The sequence below is a fragment of the Triticum dicoccoides genome, chromosome 4B (genome assembly GCF_002162155.2).
Source record: "Triticum dicoccoides isolate Atlit2015 ecotype Zavitan chromosome 4B, WEW_v2.0, whole genome shotgun sequence".
NCBI lineage: Eukaryota > Viridiplantae > Streptophyta > Magnoliopsida > Poales > Poaceae > Triticum > Triticum dicoccoides.
In genome coordinates this window covers 502,056,558-502,082,251 of record NC_041387.1, presented here as the reverse complement: position 1 = coordinate 502,082,251, position 25,694 = coordinate 502,056,558, and positions in this window count along the sequence as shown.

Below are 25,694 nucleotides of genomic sequence, written 5' to 3'. Positions count from 1 at the left end.
TTCTGATATTATATGTGGATGACATATTGCTGATTGGAAATGATATAGAATTTCTGGATAGCATCGAAGGATACTTGAATAAGATATTTTTAATGGAAGACCTCGGTAAAGCTACTTATGTATTGGGCATCAAGATCTATAGAGATAGATCAAGATGCTTGATAAGATTTTCAATGGGTACATACATTGACAAGATTTTGAAGGAGTTCAAAATGGATCAGTCAAAGAAGGTGTTCTTGCCTGTATTGTAAGGTGTGAAGTTGAGTAAAGACTCAAAATCCGTCCACGGCAGAAAATAAGGAGAGAATGAAAGTCATTCCCTATGCCTCAGCCATAGGTTCTATAAAGTATGCCATGTTGTGTACCAAACCTGTTGTGTACCTTGCCATGAGTTTGGAAAGGGGGTACAATAGTGATCCAGGAGTAGATCACTGGACAACAGTCAAAATTATCCTTAGTTACCTTAACGAGGACTAAGGAAATGTTTCTCGGTTATGGAGGTGATAAAGAGTTCACCGTAAAGAGTTGCGTCGATGCAAGCTTTGGCACTGGTCTAGATGACTCTAAGTCTCAATCTAGATACATATTGAACATGGGAGTAATTAGCTAGAGTAGCTCCATGCAGAGCATTGTAGACACAGAAATTTGCAAAAAAACATACGGATCTGAATGTGGCAGACCCGTTGACTAAACTTCTCTCACAAGCAAAAGATGATCACACCTTAGTACTCTTTGGGTGTTAATCACATGGTGATGTGAACTAGACTGTTGACTCTAGTAATCCATTTGGGTGTTGGTCACATGGCGATGTGAACTATGGGTGTTAATCACATGATGATGTGAAGTATTGGTGTTAAATCACATGGCGGTGTGAACTAGATTATTGACTCTAGTGCAAGTGGGAGACTGAAGGAAATATGCCCTAGAGGCAATAATAAAGCTGTTATTTTATATTTTGTTATTTCATGATACATGTTTATTATTCATGATAGAATTGTATTAACCAAAAACTTGAGACATGTGTGGATACATAGACAAAACACCGTGTCCCTAGTAAGCCACTACTAGACTTGCTCGTTAATCAAAGATGGTTAAGTTTCCTAACCATAGACATGTGTTGCCATTTGATGAATGGGATCGCATCATAGGAGAATGATGTGATGGACAAGACCTATCCGTTAGCTTAGCATTATGATCCTTTAGTTTTATTGTTATTGCTTTCTTCATGTCAAATACATATTCCTTGGACTATGAGATTATGCAACTCCCGGATCTCAGAGGAATGCCTTATGTGCTACTAAACATCACAACGTAACTGGGTGATTATAAAGATGCTCTACAAGTATCTACGAAGGTGTTTGTTGGGTTGGCATAGATCGAGATTAGGATTTGTCACTCCGAGTATCGGAGAGGTATCTCTGGGCCCTCTCGGTAATACACATCAAACGAAGTCTTGCAAGCGAGGTGACTAATGAGTTAGTTGCAGGATGATGTATTATGGAATGAGTCAATAGACTTGCCGGTAACGAGACTGAACTAGGTATGAAGATACCGACGATCGAATCTCGGGCAAGTAACTTACTGATGACAAAGGGAATAATGTATGTTGTCATAATGGTTTGACCGATAAAGATCTTCGTAGAATATGTGGGAGACAATATGAACACCCCGGTTCCTCTATTAGTTATTGGCCGGAGAGGTGTCTCGATCATGTATACATAGTTCTCAAACCCGTAGGATCCGCACGCTTAACGTTCGATGACGATATTGTATTATATGAGTTATGTGATTTGGTGATCGAATGTTGTCTGGAGTCCCAAATTAGATCACGGACATGACGAGGAGTCTTGAAATGGTCGAAAGGTAAAGATCAATATATAGGACGATGGTATTCGGACACTGGAAGTGCTCTGGAGGGTACCAAGTACTTATCGGGTCACCGAAAAGGAGTTTCGGGCACCCCCGGCAAAGATATTGGCCTTATGGGCCAAGAGAGGGAACACACTAACCCACAAGGGGCTGGTGCGCCCCTATACAGGACAGCCCTATGAGGAGGTGCAGGAAAGAGGAGAGGGTAAGGAAACTGTGGAGTAGGACTCCCCCTTCCTTCCCTCTCCCCCTCTTTCCTTCCCCCTTGTTTGTACAAGGTAAGGGGGCGCCACTTGGGAAACCCCAAGTAGGATTCGGATCCTTCTTGGAGCGCCCCTTGGCTGCCTCTCCTCCCCTCCCAGCTATATATATGTGGGGAGGGGGCGCCTAGAACATACAACATCAATTGTTAGCCATGTGCGGTGCCCCCGTCCATAGTATACACCCCCGGTCATATTCTCGCGGTGCTTAGGTGAAGCCCTGCGTGGATCACTTCACCATCACCGTCACTACGCTGTCATGCTGACGTAACTCATCTACTACCTCGACACCTTGATCGATCAAGAGGACGCGGGACATCATCGAGCTGAACGTGTCCAGAACTCGGAGGTGTCATACGTTCGGTACTTGATCGGCCGAAGCGAGAAGAAGTTCGACTGCATCAACCGCGTTGTCAAATGCTTCCGCTTTTGGTCTAGGAGGGTACGTAGATACACTCTCCCCCTCTCGTTTCTATGCATCTCCTAATAGATCTTGCGTGAGCGTAAGAATTTTTTCGAAATTGCATGCTACGTTCCCCAACAGCCATGCCATCCCTCTACTCACTCACAACCCCTGTTATTCTGCGGCGACGGCAGCCTCACACCACAGCCCAACCAATCAACCCCTGTACTCCTCTCCGCACGGGCATCCACTGCCGCGTCTTCCCTGGCTCCGTGTCGTCCTCTTCCTAGGCCTCACCGTCGTCCACTGCCCTGGTGCTCTCGGCGTGGCATGGTCAATGTGGTCAAGGAATGACTTCCATCGGAAGAGTACTATACGTGGAAAGGCTGACAGTTGGGTCCATGGCCGCAGCAAGGAAGTGCAACCTTATTACGCATAAAAAAATTATTCCTCCACCTGACAGCGGGGACCCACCGGACGGGCCACCATATTTCTTGAAAAAACGTTTCCCACCTGACTGCTAGGACCCACCAGCTACATCTTCGGACACAAGCAAGTGCGGCCCTATTACGGGAAAAAAATGATTCTCCCCCTCACAGCTGGGACCCACCAGCAATAACTTCGCACACAAGGAAGTGCCTTCTTATCCTCCCTAACAGTCGGGACCCACCTGGTCGAAGCGTACATAGCATTGTCATTCTGGTCTCGAACATGTACGTTCACAGTGGTCGATCGGTCTGTCTGCAGGCTACAGCGATGAACCATGGCCGAGTAAAGAAGGGCATGTGTCATAGTAGAGGCGCGGCCGTAGCATGTCATGCAGTCCCGTCAATATCGTGTACACGTACGTACATCCAGGGTGCAAGAAAGGAAATACGGCCACATACGTACATATGGGCGGGGTCTCGAACGCCTACTCGCGCAGACATACGACCATTGCTCGTGTACATGGAGAGGCAGCGGAGAGCAGCGACGGTGTCCTGTTCATCGGCAGCCAACCGGCTGGGTTGAAACGGAGAAACTGCATCGCCGTGTTCATCAGGAGGCAACGAAATGCATCATATTCATTGGGAGCCAACCGGCTTGGACGGAACGGCCGAAACAAGGCCTGGCGTACCACAGAACAGAGGAAACGGCCTTCTGTCCGACCGCCTATGGTCGAAACGGGATCCTGTTCACTGGGAGGGGTCTGGCGTACCACAAAACGGAGGAAACGGACTTCCCTTTGACCTCCTATGGTCGAAATGGGGTCCTATTGATCGGGAGGGGTGTGGCGTACCACAAAACAGAGGAAACGGGCTTCTCTTCGACCTCCTATGGTCGAAAGGGGTCCTGTTCATCAGGAGGGGTGTGGCATACCGCAAATTGGGACTCCACGGGCTACTATTCATCCACCGTCTACTGCCTCGCTCCAGCCTCCATGGGCTACTGTTCATCAACCGTCGACCTCCTCCAGCCTCCACCTGCGACTGTTCATCCACGGCATCTCCCTCCTGCCTCCACCAGCTACTGTTTATCCAACCTCATGTTCGTCCAGCCTCCTGTTCTACCACCCCTCCATGGGCTACTATTCATCTAGCCCTCCAGCGGCTACTGTTCAACCAGACCTCCACGGGGTCCTGTTCATCCACCCCAAACCACCTCGATTGGGGTCTTGTTCATCCAGTGGCAATAGCCTCTACCCCCATGGGGTGATTATTCATCCAACCCCCACCGGGAACTGTTCATCCAAGCCCCAAAAACAATCACTGTTCATCAAGAGGCAGCAGGTTCGATCAGCTCTAGTTAGCAACAGTAGCGAAGGAATCGCTCGATCGGGTTCAGTGAACAGCTAGGGATCGATCAATCTCTCAGGTTCACTAACGCATAGCCAATGCAATAGCCCAGGTTTCATAGGCGAATGCCTCCCTCGGGTTCAGTTAGAGCCCAACGCTTCGCACGCACGCGTGTACGTGTACGGGAGAAACGCGCAATCCCTCCGTGCATCGCTCGGCCTCGACCACCCACCATACCCGGGAACTCCGTGATATTTTCCTCGCCGTTGCTTCTACCACGATTTTTTTCGTCATGGACAGCCCAAAGAATGTCATGGAGCTGCGTCTCTGGCCCTCCTAGGACAAAAAGCCCATTTTCTGTCATGATTTTTTGTCATAGAAGTAGGATCCCACCACATCTATGATGATACCGGGTTTTGTCGTAGTTAATGTCATAGAAGTGTCGTAAGCATGACAGAAAAAAATTCGTTCGGCCCAAAATGTCACGGATGTGTCTTTTTTTGTAGTGAAGACTGAGTATTCTTCGGTTTCCACTGCCATTTTGTGTTAAATCACCAATTGTTGCAAGATTGTTCCACGTGGCCATAAAACCCGCATGCAGTGCATCGAATGGTAGGCTTGCTTTTCATTGATTCTGCTTATAAATGTTTGTTGCCAAATGATGTGTGTAAATTAGGGCGAGATTGTGAGTTGACAAATAATGGGCAATCCGCAGCCTTGTGACCAGGGGCTGAGTAGTTAATGCAAATCAATCTAGCTTGGCAAGAAACCATGTGATGGCCCGATTGTAAGCAACAAGAGCAAAGAACCGCCCAATTAGTGGATAAATCCAGGATTTCTGCTGCGGAATAATGTGCTTGGGCCAGATCCATGAAAGGGAGCATAGTTGAACGCACACTTGAGGAAGCATTGAGGTAGCGGGGGATAAGGGATGGATAGTGGGCAGTTAAAAGCACCCAATTTAATATAATTAACCGGTTGCGATTCCTCTAATTGTGCCTGGCACAGAAAATGCACAATTAATGTTGCAGGATCACTGCTGTCCGGAATCAGATGAACTAATGCAGTGAAGAATTATCCAAAAAGACAGAATGATTATCCGAGGCCCCAATGGAAGAATCCGAGGAACAATAACCTCGTAGAGGTAATGAATACTGTTGATCATCCATGTCCTTGTCCAATGTGGAGGTGGACGCTTCTGCTGCATTCTGGTTGGAAAATGCATCGATTGAACAGGAACCAAGCCAAACTTGCACAACACCTTCTTAGAGTTTGAGTTCAATTGTAAGATCGACTGTAAGAATTTGAGAGAAGATTTAATAGCCACAAGGCGTCTAGCCGATAAGTCCTTGAGTTCTTCGTAGGCATGCCAACATGAATCAGCAATAGGTGCTAAAGCAAAGCAACCATTGAAAAGATGGAAATGACAAACAAAGTCGGCCCAGATTCGGTTTCTCAAGTGGTGGATAAAATGGCCCACTTTGTTATTGGCCACCGAGAACCCAAAAGAACAAGAATTAAGTTGGAGCACTCTAAATCCAAAGTTGATAGCACCAATGCAGCATTGGAGGGCAATGCCAACCGAATCCACAGAGGGAGAAAAGGAAGACGAGAAGAAAGAGACCACCATAAAGAATTCCTTGGAGTCTCGAGATGGTGAAAAATGGAGTGTGGAACCAAACCTTCTTCTCCAGCTGACCGACCAGGGCTAGGCCTGGTGCAAAATCCCCGTACAATAGACCATCCATATTGATCTAGCTTAGGAATCTCCACGGATCTTGGTGGGGGTGGGAGAGGGGAGGTGGGAGGAGAGAGAGCCATTGCACACGTTGAACAGGTCCAACTGTGTTGAGAAACTTCTTTTGATTAAACTATAGATTGTACCAGGGGGTATAAGTCATGGAGAAGTTGGAATACAGTAGGTATTATACAATAATAAGATAGTAATGGGTTCATTACAATACCTAAATTTTGTGATTTGGTTGTTATACTACCAGATCTCATGAGGTTTCTATTGAGTTTTGTGTGTTGAATTTTTCAAGTTTTGAGTGAGATCTCAATGGATGAAGGAATAGAAAGTGGCAAGACCCTAAGCTTGGGGATGCCCTGATACGTCTCCAATGTATCTATAATTTTTTATTTTTCCATGCTATTATATTATCTATTTTGGATGTTTAATGGGATTTAATATGCTCTTTTATATTATTTTTGGGACTTACCTATTATCCGGAGGCCCAGTGTCAATTTCTGTTTTTTGTGCCTATTTTAGAGTTTTACAGAAAAGGAATACCAAATGAAGTCCAAATAGAATGAAACCTTCGTGATAATATTTCTTGGACCGAAAGCAATCCAGAAGACTTGGAGTTGAAGTCTGGGACTCCATGAGGAGGCCACGAGGTAGGAGGGCGCGCCGAGGGGGGTAAGCGTGCCCCCACCCTCGTTGGCCCCTCGTATCTACACCGACGTACCTATTTCGCCTATATATACTCTTATACCCTAGAAACACCGGGGGGAGCCACGAAACCACATTTCCACCGCCGCAACCTTCTGTACCCATGAGATCCCATCTTGGGGCCTTTTCTGGCAATCTGCCGGAGGGGGAATCGATCACAAAGGGCTTCTACATCAACACCATTGCCTCTCCAATAAAGCGTGAGTAGTTTACCATAGACCTTCGGGTCCATAGTTATTAGATAAATGGCTTCTTCTCTCTCTTTGATTCTCAATACAAAGTTCTCCTTGATGTTCTTGGAGATCTATTTGATGTAATTCCTTTGCGGTGTGTTTGCCGAGATTTGATGATTTGTGGATTTATGAAAAAGAGTGTCTATGAATATTATTTGGTTCTTCTCTGAATTCTTATATGCATGATTTGATATCTTTTCAAGTCTCTTCGAATTATCGGTTTAGTTTGGCCTACTAGATTGATCTTTCTTGCAATGGGAGAAGTTCTTAGCTTTGGGTTCAATCTTGCGGTGTCCTTTCCCAATGACAGTAGGGGCAGCAAGGCACATATTGTATTGTTGCCATCGAGGATAAAAAGATAGGGTTTATATCATACTGCTTTAGTTTATCCCTCTACATCATGTCATCTTGCTTAATGCGTTACTCCGTTCTCATGAACTTAATACTCTAGATGCATGCTGGATAGCCGTTGATGTGTGGAGTAATAGTAGTAGATGCAGAATCGTTTCGGTCTACTCGACACGGACGTGATGCCTATATTCATGATCATTGACTTAGATGTCTTCATAATTATGTTCTTTTCTATCAATTGCTCGGCAGTAATTTGTTCACCCACCGTAATACATGTTATCTTGAGAGAAGCCACTAGTGAAACCTATGGCCCCCCGAGTCTCTTTCCTATTATATTACATCTCTTTTCCTTTTTATCGCATCTCGTGTACTAAAAATACCAAAAATAATTACTTTATTATCTCTATTAGATCCCACTTTTGTGAGTGACCGTGAAGGGATTGACAACCCCTTCATCGCGTTGGTTGCAAGTTTCTTGATTCTTTGTGCAGATACTAGGTGACTTGTGTGCCGTCTCCTACTGGATTGATACCTTGGTTCTCAAAACTGAGGGAAATACTTATGCTACTTTGCTACATCACCCTTTCCTCTTCAAGGGAAAACCAACACACACTCAAGAGGTAGCAAGAAGGTTTTCTGGCGCCGTTGCCGGGGAAATCTACGCCAAGTCAATACATACCAAGTACCAATCATAAACTCTTCTCCCTCGCATTACATTATTTGCCATTCGTCTCTCATTTTCTTGTCCCCCACTTCTAAAACGGTTTTCAAAAACCTTTGCCTTTTTATTTGCCCTTCTTTTGTTCGATCTTTTGTTCTCTTGTGTTACCATGTGTCTTCTTTTTGCTTGCATCTTTGCTTGCTAAAAGTTTATGGATCCTCATCCACTTGCTAATATTTTTAAGAGATGCAATTATGATGAACCTATTGTTAGTGAGTTGAGTGCACTAGATTATCTTTATGAGGTTTTGCTTAAAATTCGTGAATCTGAAAATTATGATGAAGTACTTTATGAAGTGATTCACGATAGATCTTTGAATAAAAAGCATGATTGCAATGATTCTACTATAAATTCTCTTAATGTCAATTGTGTTAATGATATGCAAAACCTCAAGCTTGGGATGCTAGTTTTGCTATGACTACTATTTATTGCAATGATCATGATTGGGGTGATTCTTCTTATGATCTTGAAAATTTATTTAAGCCCCGTGATGAATATGAGATTGATAATAGTGTTTGCAATATTATTGAAAGTGGGTTTGGAAGAGTGTCAACTTTAGATCCCATGTATTTGGAGAATGTTTCAATCTTATGAAATTCTTGAGAAAAGTGGGTTTGTAGAGGTCATGACTTTAGTTAATGTTAATCCCACTATTTTGGAAGTGTGTCAACTTCGCATGCATGTGGATCATGTTGAAAATATTTTATGTGATAGCTATTTTGGTGAATTTGCTTATGATCCCACATGTAATTATTATGAGAGAGGAAAATATGTCTGTAGAAAATTTCATGTTACTAAATTACCTTTCGTTATGTTGAGATTGCTATTGTTTCTTTCCGCTTCCTTGCATATGCTAGTTTTTGCTTGCTATGATAATTTGTTTTCCTATAAGATGCCTATGCATAGGAAGCATGTTACACTTAGATGTGTTTGTCATGTGTTTCATGATGCTCTCTTTGCAGTTCAATTCTCGTCTTTCATGTGAGCATCATCGAAATCTCAATCCCTAGCTAGGGGCGTTAAACGATAGCGCTTGTTGGGAGGCAACCCAATTTTATTTTTTTCTTTAATTTGTGTTCCTGTTTAGTAATAAATAATTCATGTAGCTTCTGGTTATATGTGGTTTTATGTTTTAATTAGTGTTTGTGCCAAGTAGAACTTTTGGAAAAACTTGGGTGAAGTCTTTGCGATCTAGCTGTAAAAAACAAAAACTTTCGTGCTCACGAGATTAGCTGTCATTTTTACTAGAGAGTGCTTTTAGGTTGATTATTTTTTAAGATGATTAATAGAAAAATTCCTCACATCCACCAATTTATTTCAGAATTTTTAGAGTTACGGAAGTATTCGAAAGTTACATATTGCTATAGACTGTTCTATTTTTTTACAGATTCTATTTTTTGTGTGTTGTTTGCTTATTTTAATGAATCTATGAGTAGTATCGGGGGGTATGAATCATAGAGAAGTTGGAATACATTAGGTTTAACACCGATATAAATAAAGAATGAGTTCATTACAGTACCTTAAATTGGTGGTTTGTTTTCTTATACTAACGGAGCTCATGAGATTTTCTATTGAAGTTTTGTGTTGTGAAGTTTTCAAGTTTTTGGGTAAAGATTTGATGGATTTTGGAATAAGGAGTTGCAAGAGCCTAAGATTGGGGATGCCCAAGGCACCCCAAGGTAAAATTCAAGGACAACCAAAAGCCTAAGCTTGGGGATGCCCCAAAAGGCATCCCCTTTTTTGTCTTTGTCTATCGGTAACTTTAGTTGAGGCTATATTTTTATTCACTAGATGATATGTGTTTTGCTTGGAGCATCTTGTATGGTTTGAGTCTTTCATTTTTAGTTTACCACAATCATCCTTGCTGTACACACCTTTTGGGAGAGACACGCATGAATCCGAATTTATTAGAATACTCTATGTGCTTCACTTATATGTTTTGAGCTAGACAATATTGCTCTAGTGCTTCACTTATATCTTTTTAGAGCACGGTGGTGGTTTTATTTTATAGAATGTATTGGTCTCTCATGCTTCACGTATATTATTTTGAGAGTCTTTTAGAACAACATGGTAATTTTGTTTGGTTATAAAATTAGTCCTAATATGATGGGCATCAGATATGGGTATAATAAAAACTTTCACATAAAGTGCATTGAATACTATGATAAGTTTGATTCTTTATGATTGTTTTGAGATATGAAGATGGTGATATTAGAGAAATGCTAGTAGAGTAGTTTTGAATTTGAGAGATACCTGTGCTAAAGTTTGTGATTCCCGTAGCATGCATGTATGGTGAACCGTTATGTGATGAAGTTGGAGCATGATTTATTTATTGATTGCCTTCCTTATGTGTGGAGGTCGGGATCGCGCGATGGTTAAATCCTACCAACCCTTCCCCTAGGAGCATGCGTGTAGTACTTTGTTTTGATGACTTGTAGATTTTTGCAATAAGTATGTGAGTTCTTTATGACTAATGTGGAGTCCATGGATTATATGCACTCTCACCCTTCCACCGTTGCTAGCCTCTCTAGTACCGCGCAACTCTCGCCGGTACCATGCACCCACCGTATACCTTCCTCAAAAACAGCCACCATACCTACCTATTGTGGCATTTCCATAGCCATTCTGAGATCTATTGCCATGCAACTTTCCACCGTTCCCTTTATTATGACATTCTTCGTCATTGTCATATTGCCTTGCATGATCATGTAGTTGACATCATATTTGTGGCAAAGCCACCGTTCATAATTTTTCATACATGTCACTCTTGAATCATTGCACATCCCGGTACACTACTGGAAGCATTCACATAGAGTCATATTTTGTTCTAAGTATTGAGTTGTAATTCTTGAGTTGTAAGTAAATAAAAGTGTGATGATCTTCATTATTAGAGCATTGTCCCAGTGAGCAAAGGATGATGGAGACTATGATTCCCCCACAAGTCGGGATGAGACACCGGACTAAATAAAAAAAGGGAAAAAAGAGGCCATAAAAAAAGAAAAAAAGCCCAAATAAAAAAGTGAGAGAAAAAGAGAGAAGGGGCAATGCTACTATCCTTTTACCACACTTTTGCTTCAAAGTAGCACCATGATCTACATGATAGAGAGTCTCCTATGTTGTCACTTTCATATACTAGTGGGAATTTTTCATTATAGAACTTGGCTTGTATATTCCAATGACGGGCTTCCTCAAAAGTGCCCTAGGTCTTCATGAGAAAGCAAGTTTGATGCACACCCACTTAGTTTCTTTGTGAGCTTTCATACACTTATAGCTCTAGTGCAGCCGTTGCATGGCAATCCCTACTCACTCACATTGATATCTATTGATGGGCATCTCCATAGCCCGTTGATACGCCTAGCTGATATTAGACTATCTTCTCCTTTTTTTTCTCCACAACCACCATTCTATTCGACCTATAGTGCTATATCCATGGCTCACGCTCATGTATTGCGTGAAGATTGAAAAAATTGAAAATACTAAAGTACAAAACAAATAATTGGCTAAAACCGGGGTTGTGCATGATTAAATACTTTGTGTGATGAAGATAGAGCATAGCCAGACTATATGATTTTGTAGGATAACTTTCTTTGGCCATGTTATTTCGAGAAGACATGATTGCTTTGTTAGTATGCTTGAAGTATTATTATTTTTATGTCAATATTAAACCTTTGTCTTGATACTTTCGGATCTGAACATTCATGCCACAATAAATATAATTACATTGATAAATATGCTAGGTAGGATTCCACATCAAAAATTCTGTTTTTATCATTTACCTACTTGAGGACGAGCAGGAATTGAGCTTGGGGATGCTTGATATGTCTCCAATGTATCTATAATTTTTTATTGTTCCATGCTATTATATTATCTGTTTTGGATGTTTAATGGGCTTTAATATGCTCTTTTATATTATTTTTGGGACTAACCTATTAATCGGAGGCCTAGTGCTAGTTTATGTTCTTTTGCCTATTTTAGAGTTTTACAGAAAAGGAATACCAAACGGAGTCCAAACGGAATGAAACCTTCGCGATGATCTTTCTTGGACTGAAAGCAATCCAGAAGACTTAGAGTTGAAGTCTAGGACTCCACGAGGAGGCCACGAGGTAGGAGGGCGCACCCAGGGGGGTAGGCGCGCCCCCACTCTCATGGGCCCCTCGTAGCTCCACCGACGTACCTCTTTCGTCTATATATACTCTTATACCCTAGAAACACCAGGGGAACCATGAAACCACTTTCCACCGCCGCAACCTTCTGTACCCGTGAGATCCCATCTTTGGGCCTTTTCCGGCGATCTGCCGGAGGGGGAATCTATGATGGAGGGCTTCTACATCAACACAATTGCCTCTCCGATGAAGCGTGCGTAGTTTACCACAGACCTTCGGGTCCATAGTTATTAGCTAGATGGCTTCTTCTCTCTCTTTGATTCTCAATACAAAGTTCTCCTTGATGTTCTTGGAGATCTATTTGCTGTAATTCTTTTGCGGTGTGTTTGCCGAGGTTCGTTGAATTGTGGATTTATGAACAAGATTGTCTATGAATATTATTTGGTTCTTGTCTGAATTCTTATATGCATGATTTGATATCTTTGCATGTCTCTTCGAATTATCGGTTTAGTTTGGCCTACTAGATTGATCTTTCTTGCAATGGGATAAGTGCTTAGCTTTGGGTTCAATCTTGCGGTGTCCTTTCCCAGTGATAGTATGGGCAGCAAGGCACGTATTGTATTGTTGCCATCGAGGATAAAAAGATGGGGTTTATATCATATTGCTTTAGTTTACCCCTCTACATCATGTCATCTTGCTTAATGCGTTACTCCGTTCTTATGAACTTAATACTCTAGATGCATGTTGGATAGCGGTTGATGTGTGGAGTAATAGTAGTAGATGCATAATCGTCTCGGTCTACTTGACACGGACGTGATGCCTATATTCATGATCATTTCCTTGGATGTCTTCATAATTATGTGCTTTTCTATCAATTGCTCGGCAGTAATTTGTTCACCCACCGTAATACATGCTATCTTGAGAGAAGCCAGTAGTGAAACCTATGGCCCCCGGGTCTCTTTCTGATTATATTACATCTCTTATCCTTTTTATCGCATCTCATTTACTATTTTGCAATCTCTACTTTCCAATATATACAACAACAATACCAAAAATATTTACTTTATTATCTCTATTAGATCTCACTTTTGCGAGTGACCGTGAAGGGATTGACAACCCCTTTATCGCGTTGGTTGCAAGGTTCTTGATTGTTTGTGCAGTTACTAGGTGACTTGTGTGTCGTCTCCTACTGGATTGATACCCCGGTTCTCAAAACTGAGGCAAATACTTACGCTAGTTTGCTGCATCACCCTTTCCTCTTCAAGGTAAAACCAATGCATGCTCAAGAGGTAGCATGGCCAAGGCACCCCAAGGTAATATTCAAGGACACCAAGTGTCTAAGCTTGGGGATGCCCTGGATGGCATCCCCTCTTCCGGCTACCAACCATCGGTAAATTACTTGGAGCTATATTTTTATTCATCAAATGATATGAGTTTGCTTGGAGCGTCCTGTATTATATGAGTCTTTGATTTGTTTTATTTTTAGTTTGCCACAATCATATTTTGCTGGACACACCTTTTGAGAGGGCCAAACTCATTCGTGGTTTGTTAGAATACTCTTTGTGCTTCACTTATATCTTTTGAGCTAGGTAGTTGCTCTAGTGCTTCACTTATATTTTTTTAGAGCACAACGGTGGTTATATTTCAAATAAATAGTTGCACTCTCATGATTCACTTATATCATTTTGAGAGTCTTATCATAGTAATGGGAATATGCACAAGTTACGAAATTGGTCCTCATATGATAGATATTTAAGAAGGATATAATAAAAACTTTCATGTAGATCACTGAATATGATAAATTTGATTCCTTGCAATAGTTTTGCGATATTAAGATGGTAATATGTGAGAGGTACTAGTGAATGATTGTGGTTTAGTAAGAATATTGGTGTTAAGGTTTGTGATTCCCGAAGCATGCACGCATGGTCTCTAGTTATGCTAAGAAGTTGGAGCATGATTTATTATTGATTGTCTTCCTTGTGAGTGACAATCGGGGACGAGCAACAGTCTTTTCCTACCAATATATCCACCTAGGGGCATGCATGGTAGTACTTTCCTTCGACGACTAATAAACGTTTGCAATAAGTATATGAGTTCTTTATGACTAATGGGAGTCCATGGGTTATACACACTCTCACATTTTTGCAATTTGCTCACGTCTTTGGTACCGTGCAGTGCCCTTGCTCACCCCGAGAGTTGGTACACACTTTGCCCGTGCATCCAAATCTCGTGATATGATACGCTCTACCACACATAAGCCTCCTTATATCTTCCTCAAAACAGCCACCATACCTACCTATTATGGCATTTGCATAGCCATTTTGAGATATATTGGCATACAACTTCCACCATTCCATTTATATTACACACATCATCATTGTCACATTGCTTTGCATGATCATATAACTGACATAGTATTTGTGGCTCAGCTATTGTTTATCATTTTCATACATGTTACTCTAGATCATTGCACATCCTGGTACACTGCCATAGGCATTCATATTGAGTCATAATATGTTCTAGTATCGAGTTGTAATTTTGAGTTGTAAGTAAATGGATGTGTGATGATCATCATTATTCATTATTAGAGCATTGTCTGAGTGAGGAAATAAAAAAAAGGAAAAAAGAGGCTGATACGTCTCCAACGTATCTATAATTTTTTTATTGTTCCATGCCATTGTTGTATCAATCTTGAATGTTTTATATGCATTTACAAGCAATTATATATCATTTTTTGGGACTAACCTATTAACTTAGTGCCCAGTGCCAGTTGTTGTTTTTGCCTATTTTTTGTTTTTCTAGAATATCAGTACCAAACGAAATCCAAATGCCACAAAACTTCTTGGAGACTTTTTTTCTGGACATAGGAGAGCCTGGAAGATTCGGGGGAGGGCTAGAAGATGGAGCAGTGGCCCACGAGGCACTAGGGCGCGCCCAGGCGGTAGGTGCGCCCTGCTGACTCATGGGGACCACATGGCTCTGTTTAACCTTTTCTATCCCAGGGCCTTTTCCGACACTCTGCCGGAGGGGGATTTAATCACTAAGGGGCCCTACATCCACCTTGCTGCCCTTCCGATGATGTGTGAGTAGTTTACCATAGACCTACGGGTCCGTCGTTAGTAGCTAGATGGCTTTCTCTCTCTATTTGATCTTCAATACAATGTTCTCCTCGATGTTTTTGGACTTCTATTCGATGTAATGACTTTTTGCGGTGTGTTTATTGGGCAGGGTTGGACCTACATTGATGGTTGTGGGGGCAGCTGCCCCCAGTTGATTTTTCCATCGTCTCATAGTAGGTCAACGTGCTACGCCATGTGCCCCCACTCAACCCAATTTGTTTCCATGGTATATTTGTAAAATCGCAACTCTAAAGAAGCGGCTCTACAAATTAACAATTCATGTGTATGCGTCATTCTCTCATGGACTGCAGCCTAGGGCCCAATGCAAGTATGCATTACACACGTTGCCTAACTCAATCGATCCCAAAATAATCCTAACTGAACCGCAAGATTAAACCTATATGTGCAGCTCACGCGTGTAGCCACCCGTGAGACGGAAGCCCTGACTTAGCCTCTCACGCCGTCGCACGGTCACTGGAGCCAGCAATCTCTGACGGTCCCTCGCGTCATCATCGCCTTGCACGACACTGCCGCAGGGCAGCACAACTCCATCACTAAATAGGGACCGCAATTCCCCCATTACCTAATTCTAATTGACTTTAAGGTAAGTCGTATAAATCGTCTAGGGTTTTCTTTTTCCAAGATTTTTTTATTTTGTAATTTATGTGCTAGAAATCATTAACTTATAATAAATAACTTCCAAAATGCATGTAATAGTTCATTGGACAAGCTTATTAGGGATTTATAAATTTAAAATGAAGAGGATTGTAGATTACAATCGCAATCAACATAAGGATGAGGCTATAAGAAGTACTTTGACTTTATGAACCATAGCCTTATCTGCTTTGTCAAAAAACAATTGGTGAACAAAATTCCTAATGAAGTGGTAGTTATATGTTTTCATGCGGTGAGAGATTGTCGTGTGATGAAACAAAATGTAATGGGTAAAGCTCCTTTTCTATTTTTTAGTATCGTCCTTCTTCAATGTTTTCATTCTCCCTCGATTTAATGATGTTTTTTCTTTCAGTTTGATTCTTACAACAATGTGTCTATGTTCTCTTATGCTACTTTAGAACAAGATATTCTCATGTTGATGTAATTCATTTTGTCTCAAATGCTTAGTTTTCTCTCACTTTTCAGTGACTTTTAGTCCCATGCTTAGAATGAAGTGATCACGCCCATGTTTTCATTTATGTGGAATCTTTTACCTTGTTGGTTCACGAATATGGTTAAATAAAGAGCCCCCTCTCAACTTTTTTCCTGGATCCGCCCCTATTCTTGGTATCAGATGAATTGTGAGTTTATGAACAGATTCTCTGTCGGTGTTTTGGGAACAGGTGTACCCAGACTTGTATACCCGCGGCCCAGCGCGCGGCCCCGACGACGGTCCAGTACGGCCCAGCTTGAAGACCGCATGGGCAAGACCCTCGCGAGGGCCCCCGGCCTCGCGAGGGTAGTGGCACCAAGACCTCCCAAGGAGCGCCTCCCCAGGCTGTCTCCCGAGGAGTAGAGTTTTCTATGCAGACCTCCCACCTCGTGAGGCTCAAGATAACGTGAGCCATGACGACCAAGGCCAGGCGAGCGCCAGCAAGCGTAGGCGGGACAGTTTCCTCTTTGGTGCTAAAGAGACAAGGACAGGCGTGGGTTCCTGAGGGAGGCCCCAAAGGTTTCCCTTCCAGTGCAACGAGACCACGATCATGAGCTCGACAGGACGGATGTCATCGCCGAGCCCACCGATGCGTCATGGCCAGGACCTTTGCAGGCGAAGACCACCTTCCTTCAAGTACTTCTTGTCCCCGTTCAAAGTTGGCTGTTGTGACATCCCTTCCTGCTTGTGCGATAAGGGAAGAGGACTAAGGCCACTATAAATAGGGACTAGCCTCCATCGTAGATGGGGGGTCGGCTCATCGCCACCCTGATCGATCCATCCACATCAGCGGAGCCCCCGCGAGGCTGCTGACCACTATACTAGTTCATCCATCGTATTCTCGCGAGGCCAATCCAGCAAAAGCGTGAGTAGGGTCTTACACCGCAAGGTGGCCCAAACCTGGGTAAATTTGTGTTCTTTCGTTCTCAGCAATCGTGCGAGCACGGTGATATCAAGCCTTGGGCATAGCGAGCCAAGCATCTTGGTGAAGTGAGGTTCTTCACATACGCCCCATAGTTTGAAGTTACTGGGTTTGCGGATCCCTGATTCCGACATTTGGTGTGCCAGGTAGGGGCGTGTTGAAGCTCCTTCTGCATCTCCATGCTCCGCCCTCGCTTCACGGTTCCCATGGCGGATGCCGCCTCACCGGTTTGGCCGCCCGATGCCTATGAGAGTGCCGCGGGATGCCGGTCCTTCAGCCCCGGCCTGCACCGAGTGCGGTGGCCGACGAAGTTCAGGCCGCCGCTGCTCCTGCGCTACGATTGTGCAACCGACCCCCGGGAGTTCCTTCGGTTGTATGCACAGGCCATCCATGCGGCGACCGACGATGACAAGGCCTTGGCGAACTGGCTCCTTGCGCTACGATGGCGCAACCGACACCTAGGAGTTCCTTCAGTTGTACGCACAGGTCATCCAAGCAGCAACCAACGATGACAAGGCCATGGCGAACTGGCTCCTCTGGCCCTCACAAAGATGCTACGCTCGTGGCTCCGTGGCCTCCCTGAGGCCTCGGTGTCCTCCTGGGAGGAGCTCAGTGGTTAGTTCGTCACACGCTTCGTGGCCCCGGGACCCCATGCGGTCGGTTGTATCCTCGGCGGGTCACAGGCGCCCGCGTCTGGTTGCCATATCAAGCAGCTCTTATCCGTCAGGCAGACGCGACTCGGCTGCAGGCCGAGGCCTCGCGGGGCCGAGTGAGGCTGGAAACTAACATCACCTTCGACTCCATAGGACCATCCTAGGATTGCTGCTGCTGCTGTCGCGCTCCCTATGTTGTGCACGCCCACCATCAGTAATGTTGCGGTCACCAAGACCCTCATCGATGGTGGCGCCGGCCTCAACATTCTCTCTGTAGAGGCCTTCGACATGCTTCAGGTGCCCTATGACTAGCTTGCGCCCACCAAGCCTTTCTCGGGGGTGAGCAAAGGCTCCGCCACCCCCCTGGGGCAGGTGCGCCTTCCCATCACTTTTGATTTCGACGTGGCTCGCATCGGCCTCCCGTACAATACCGTCTTGGGATATCCGGCCCTAACCAAGTTCATGGCAGTGAAGCATCTGGGCTACAACGTCATCAAGATGCCCGGTAGGAGTGGCATCATCCCTGTGGTCGGTGACACGAAGGACACGGTTCGGGCCCTCAAGCTCGCATACAAGGCCGCGACAGCCTCATGCCCCGATGCCAGGGGCGCCCTGGAGGATCTAGAGGTCGCGCCCGCGAAGAAAAAAACTGTTGTTCTCTCAGGACCGGGCCGAGACGAAGCAGGTGCCTGTTGATGGTGAGGGCTTGGGCCCCACCTTCACCATCGGCGCCGGCCTTCCCCCGGAGCAGGAGAAGGCGCTGCTCGATTCCTCTGAGAGAACAAGGACGTGTTTGTGTGGGAGGCGTCTGACCTGGTGGTCGTCCCGAAGGAGGTGATCGAGAAACACTTGGTGGTATGCCCCAGTGCACGCCCCGTGAAGCAGAAAGCGCAACGTCAGGCACAGGAGAAGCAAGCTTTCATCATCCAAGAGGTGCGGAAGTTGCAAGAAGCTGGTGTCATTCGAGAGGTGCGGCACCCAGATTGGTTGGTCAACCCGGTCACCATCCCCAAGAAGGGCGGGAAGGAGTGCATGTGCTCGACTTCACGAGCCTCAACAAGGCTTGTCCTCAAGACCACTTCCTGCTCCCACGCATCGACCACCACCACCGTGTGCGATTTGCTGTGTTTTCTGGACGCTTTCTCAGGCTATCACCAAATCAAGATCGCAGTGGAGGATCTCGAGAAGACGGCCTTTATTTCCCCTTGCGATGTGTTATGCTACACCTGCATGCCCTTCGGGATGCGGAATGCTGGTGCGACCTTCCAGCGGCTGATGCACATCGCCGCAGGAACTTGGAAGGAATGCGGAGGCGTACATCGATGACATCGTGGTCAAATCACGAAAGGCAAGAACCCTAATTGAAGACCTGGAGGAGACGTTTGCCAACCTGCCCAAGTGAACTTGATGCACAACCCAGAAAAGTGTGTTTTCAGGGTCCCGTCCGGCAAGCTGCTTGGCTTCCCCGTATCGCACCGAGGGATCGAGGCTAACCCCGAGAAGATCAAGGCAATTGAGAAGATGTGCCCGCCTCAGACCATCAAGGAAATGCATAAGCTGGCGGGTTGCGTGACCTTCTTGTGGCACTTAATATCCAAGCTTGGTGAATGCGCCCTTCCCTTCTTCAAGCTCATGAAGAGGAAGGGACCTTTCGAGTGGACCACAGACGCAAAGGTTGTCTTCCAAGACCTCAAGAGATACGTCACGAGCCCACCTGTTATGATGACACCTCGCCCTTGTGAGCCCCTAGTCCTTTCATGGCGGCCATCCCCCACTCGGCTAGAGCGGCGCATGTGGCGGTCCGGCAGGAGCATGCCGGCGTAGGCGCGAGGTCAGGCGACCCGTGAGGGGGGCGCAATCCTCACCACCTCAAGACAGCACCGCAAACTCCCTCACCGCTTAATCAACCAATGAGGCTCCAGAGTCCCTCGCGCCCCATGTGAGGAAGGATGCCATTGCCACCCCGCCCCTCGTGGAGCACCTAGTGTACTTCGTCAGCATCATGCTGTGGGATGTGTGCGCGCTACTCGATGCAGCAGAATCTCCTGCTCGTGCTCATCATTTCATCAAGGAAGCTGCACCATTCTTCCAGGGACACCCTATCAAGGTCATATCGGTATACCCCCTGGAGAAGGTGCTGCACAACCCCAACGTTGCTGGGAGAGTTGCGGAGTGGAACATCGAGCTCCAAGTCTTCCAATTGGAGTTCAGCACGACCAGGGTCATCAAGGGCGCGACCATCGCCGATTTAGTGGCGAAGTGGATGGACGCTCCTGACCAGGGGCTGGGCGAGGGCCTGTCCCTTGCGTCTCGTGACGAGGCGCCTGATGGCTGGGTCATGCACTTCGACAGTGCCTTCGCACCAGGGCGCTGGAGTCGTGCTCATCCCACTGACCAAGGACAAGCTCTACTACACCATTCAGCTTTGCTTCTAGCACGGTGGGAAGGTCTCCAACAACATCGTGGAATATGAGGGCCTGATCGCCGCCTCAGGGCCGCGACCGCTCTGGCGGTCAAGCGCCTCACCATCATGGGCGATTCCCAGCTCCTCGTCAACTTCTCCAACAAGGAGTACAAGCCAGAGGACGAGAGAACATGGAGGCATACCTTGAAAAGGTACGTAAAATTGAAAAGCGTTTCTTAGGCTTGGAGTTGTAGCACGTCCTGCACGTCATGAACAACGAAACATACAACATCTCCAAGAGGGCATCCCGCCGCGAGCATCAGAAGCCTGGCATCTTCGAGGAGAGTCTCTTCAAGCCGTCGACCGTGCCACCGGCTACAGGCTCGACGCTACTCCGAGAAGAACCGCCACAGGCCCCGCCCTCGGGCACCCCAGCCTGCGGTGCAACCTCAAGAGCTGGGCTGCTCCTGGCACTGGAACCTGATCCAGGCGACTGGATCGAGGAATCCAAGGCGTACGTCCTTCACGGCACCTTACCTGAGAAGGTGGAGGATGCAGAATGCATGGCTTGCCAGGCACTTCTTACTGGTTGCGGGACAGCGAGCTATACCGCAGACGCCCCAACGACATCTTGTTGTGGCCCATATCCAAGGAGCAGGGGCGCGAGTTGTTGGCCAACATCCACGGTGGGTACTGCGAGCACCACTCGTCGTCTCGCACCCTTGTGGGAAAGGTGTTTCGCAGCTGGTTTTATTGGCCTACGGCGCTCCATGATGCCACCGTGCTGGTCTAATCCTGTGAGGTCTACCAATTCCACGCCAAGGAGATTCATCAGCCGGCGCAATGTCTCCAGACTATCCCGCTCTTGTGTCCCTTTGTGGTCTGGGTGCTAGACATATTGGCCCCTTTCCCACGGGCAGTCGGTGGTTACCACTACCTCTACGTTGCCATCGACAAGTTCTCCAAGTGGGCAGAGGTGGAGCCCGTGCGCACCATCCCCACCAGCAAGGCCGTGAAGTTCATCAAGAGCCTTGTGATCCGGTTAAGTGTCCCCAACCGTATCATTACTGACAATGGCTCCCAGTTCACAAGAAACCTCTTCCGAACATACTGTGCTAACCTTGGAACGTAGATATGCTACGCTTGGGTGGCGCACCAGCGGAGCAACGGCCAGGCTGAGCGCACCAATGCGGAGGTCCAGAGAGGCCTAAAGACGAGGAGCTTCAAGAAGGAGCTGGTGGTCTGTGGCAGGGATTGGCTCGGTGAGATTTAGTCCGTGTTGTGGTCCGTATGCACCACCGCGACCAAGCTCACCGGCGAGAACCTGTTCTTACTTGTCTATGGCGCCGAGGTGGTCCTCCCACACGAGGTCAAGCATCATTCCCCGTGAGTCTTGGCATTTGACGAGGTGCGTTAATGTGCCTCATGGGGAACCGGTCTCGTGCTCGGGGAGGAGGCCCGTCGCCAAGCCTCCCTCCGTGCCGCAAGGTACCAGCAGGCCCTACGGCGCTACCATTGCTGCAACATCCGCCCTTGGACTCTCGAGGTCGGAGACCTCATCCTGAGACGAGTCTTCTCCAGGGAGGGCCTCCCCAAGCTCTCGCCCATGTGGAGGGCCCATTTAGGGTCGCCCGTGTCTCTAGGCCTAGTGCCATGCGCCTGGAGACGCAGGACAGGATCCCCATCGAGAAGGCCTGAAACATCCAGCATCTCCGCAAGTTCTACCCGTGACACTCTCATGTAATAATGAGTGGGACTGTACACGTGCAGGAGTCTCCCGATGTGCCGCTCCATGGCCCCGTGGGGGCTCCTGCCCACGGTCAAGTGGAAGCACCATGCTCTGCGCTGGCGGACGACACAGTCATACAACGACTATGCTCATGCCTAGTGGAGGCCCCATGCTCCGCGCTGGTGGGAAGACTAGTATAGGCGCCAGACACGGCTGTTTTTCGCACTCTTTTGTAACCAAATTTGCCACTTCTTGGAATGAAGTTTGAAGTTCTCGCGTCTTTATTTGAAAAGGGGTGGGAATTTTACTCCTTGCAGAGTTTTCTCTCTTGAGTCTCGTTTTTAAGAGGAGCGACAGTTGCCCGTCACTCCCTCCCATGCATCCCATGAGCGGGGGCTGGGCGCGGTGGGTACACCTGAGCCAGCCCAGGCCATGACAGCCATGGTTCTGCCCATGCGCACACCTTGCCAAGACTTTGGCATCCTAATCCTCGCGCCACGCTCTTGAGTGAGCCAGCGGGCACATATTGCCTCAGGCCCCTGGCCTTAGGAGCATTCATCTCCTGGCCTTGCCGAGCGTCACCACCCTGTGTACCTGCGATGAGTGACCCATGTTCGGGGGCTCGGGCCCAAGATGGTCACCAGAGAAGGATGACTGAAGAAAGAACAGCCTGGCTCATCGTCAAGGAATCCTACATGAAGTACGTTGTGGCGTCTTCGCGAGGTGCGATGCCTGGCGGAGACACCCATGGAGGCCCTGACCCCTTGTGATCCCCAGGGGCCTCACGGGCAGCGAGCCCCTCGAGGCTCCGGAACCATTTGGTCCACAAGGACGAAGCCCCGACAAGATCTCTAACATGCCTCGGTGCCCTAGATGCATCTTTGCGGGAACAAGAGGCATGCATGGTATGAAAAGCTCCAAAGGAGCGCGCCCTCACAACACAAGAACCCACCATGAGCGCACCAAGCTAAGTTATCCTAGTCATGCCGGGCAGGAGCCTTTTAATTAGTAATGATATAAATGCTAGAATATGGATGGAAAACACTGATAAAAAAGGCGCAAGCATTGCAGTTCATTACATGCCCCCGCGGGGTTCTTCATGGCTCTTAATGCAGGAAATAAAAAACAAAAGGCAGCCTCCCGAGGACCGCAACTCCCGAGGTCTAGCTCCGGCGATGCCCACGCTCAGTCGGTATCATCCTCCTCCTTGAAGGGGGCGTGGCGGCATGGCAGCTCGACATCCTCCTGGGCAAGGGCACTGCAGCACGATGGCTCACCGCCTTCCTTGGTCCGGGCGCGGCAACATGGCGGCTCATCATAGTCGTTGTTGCTCGAGCTCCCATGGAGGAGCCGGCGCAGCTGCTGGAGGTGTTGTAGCCATTGCCAAGGGCAAGTTCACCACCAAGGACATCGCTGCTGAGGTGGCATCGTCGGCAGAGAGGTGGTCGCTGTCGCTGTCATCGCCTTCTGGGCAACACCCCAAGCGCCTGTCGTCTTCCGCGAAGACCTTGACAAAGAGCATTGCTGCCCCGTCATACTTTAAGTGGAGGGTACGCATCCCCTGCAAGCCGCGAGCGCGGGTGAACGTCTTCCACCCACGCTTCAGGAACACGTAGCCCACGGGGGTTACCTCAACCTCCACCCACGAGGCCTTGTTGCAGCAGCCGTCGAGCTGCAGCCATAAGCCGGCAAGCCCTCTGTCCAGCAACTCCTCCGCGAAGAAGCGCGGAAGCTCGATGCAGGTGCCCGCCGGTCTCTCCACCCACACCACAAACTCTCGAGCCATGTGGTACGTCTCCAAAGTATCTATAATTTATGAAGTATTCATGTTGATATATTATCAGTCTTGGATGTTTTACAATCATTTTATAGCAACTTTATAGCATTTTTTGGGACTAATGTATTGACCCAGTGCCCAGTGCCAGTTGCTCTTTTTTGCTTGTTTTTTACATCGTGGGAAATCAATATCAAACGGAGTCCAAACACCGCGAAACTTTTTGTGGATTTTCATGGACCAGAAGAGAACCAATGGGCCAGAGCAGCACCTAGGGGTGCCCTGAGGGGGGCATAACCTACCAGGGCACGCTTGGGCCCCCAGGCGCGCCTCGGTGGGTGGTACCCACCTCGGTGGCCTCCTGTACCCCCTCTTCGCCCTTTAAATTCCTAAATATTCCGAAACCCTTGGGGAGACCCTAGATCAGAAGTTCCACCGCCACAAGCCTCTGTAGCCATTGAAAACCAATTGGGAGCCCGTTCCAGCACCCTGCCGGAGGGGGAGATCATCACCGGTGGCCATCTTCATCATCTCGGCGCCAACACGATGAGGAGGGAGTAGTTCACCCTCGGGGCTGAGGGTTTTTACCAGTAGCTATGTGTTTAACCTCTCTCGTGCGATCTTGAGATGTCACGATATTGATGTATCATGGGCTTTGTTAACATAGATGGATCATATGATGTTTCTCCCCTCTCTACTCTTATTGTGATGAATTGAATCTTCAGCCTTTGAATTTTTTGTCTTGTCGGATTGAGTGTTCAGATCTGAGAACACATGATATATGTCTTGCATATGAATACCCGCGGTGACAATCGGGTATTATTTTGATTCACTTGATATATGTTATGGCACTCAACTTGCGGATTCTTGAGGTGATATTGGGGTAGTCTATGCATAGGGGTTGATGCATGTTTTTATTATCTTTTCTCTGATAGAAACTTTGGGGTCCCCTTGTAGTTCTCTATGTGGATTGAACATTATGATCATGAAGTTGTTTGATGCATATCGTCAAATTAACTCACGGATACTTGTGGTGACATTGGAGTATCTAGGTGACATTAGAGTTTGTTGATGTGTGTCATATGGTGTTATTTTAGTACGAACTCTAAGATAGATTGATCGGAAAGAATAGCTTTGAGGTGGTTTCGTACCCTACAAACAATTTCTACCTTTTGTTCTCCACTAATAGGAACTCGGGAGTGATCCTTTATTGCACTTTGAGGGATAATCATATGATCCAACTATGTTAGCATTGTTGAGAGATTGCACTAGTGAAAGTATGCACCCTAGGCCTCATTTTCCATCATTGCAATACCGTTTGTGCTCCATTTTACTATTTATTACCTTGCTTTCTTTTATCATTCGCACTAAAAAACTCATATCTACTATCCATACTACACTTTTTATCACCATCTCTTTGCCAAACTAGTGCACCTATAAAATTTTCCATTGTATTGGGTGTGTTGGGGACACAAGAGATTTCTTGTATTTGATTGCAGGGTTGCTTGAGAGAGACTATCTTCATCCTATGCCTCCCACGGATTGATAAACCTTAGGTCATCCACTTGAGGGAAAATTGCTATTGTCCTACAAAACTTTGCGCTTGCAGGCCCAACACGAGTCTACAAGAATAAAGTTGCGTAGTAGGCATCAAGCTCTTTTCCGGCGCCGTTGTCGGGGATGTTAGCGGCACAGACATCCCGTCAACGAAGCTCTTTTCTGGCGCCGTTGCCAGGGAGGTGAGTGCTTGAAGGTATATCTTTAGATCTTGCAATCGAA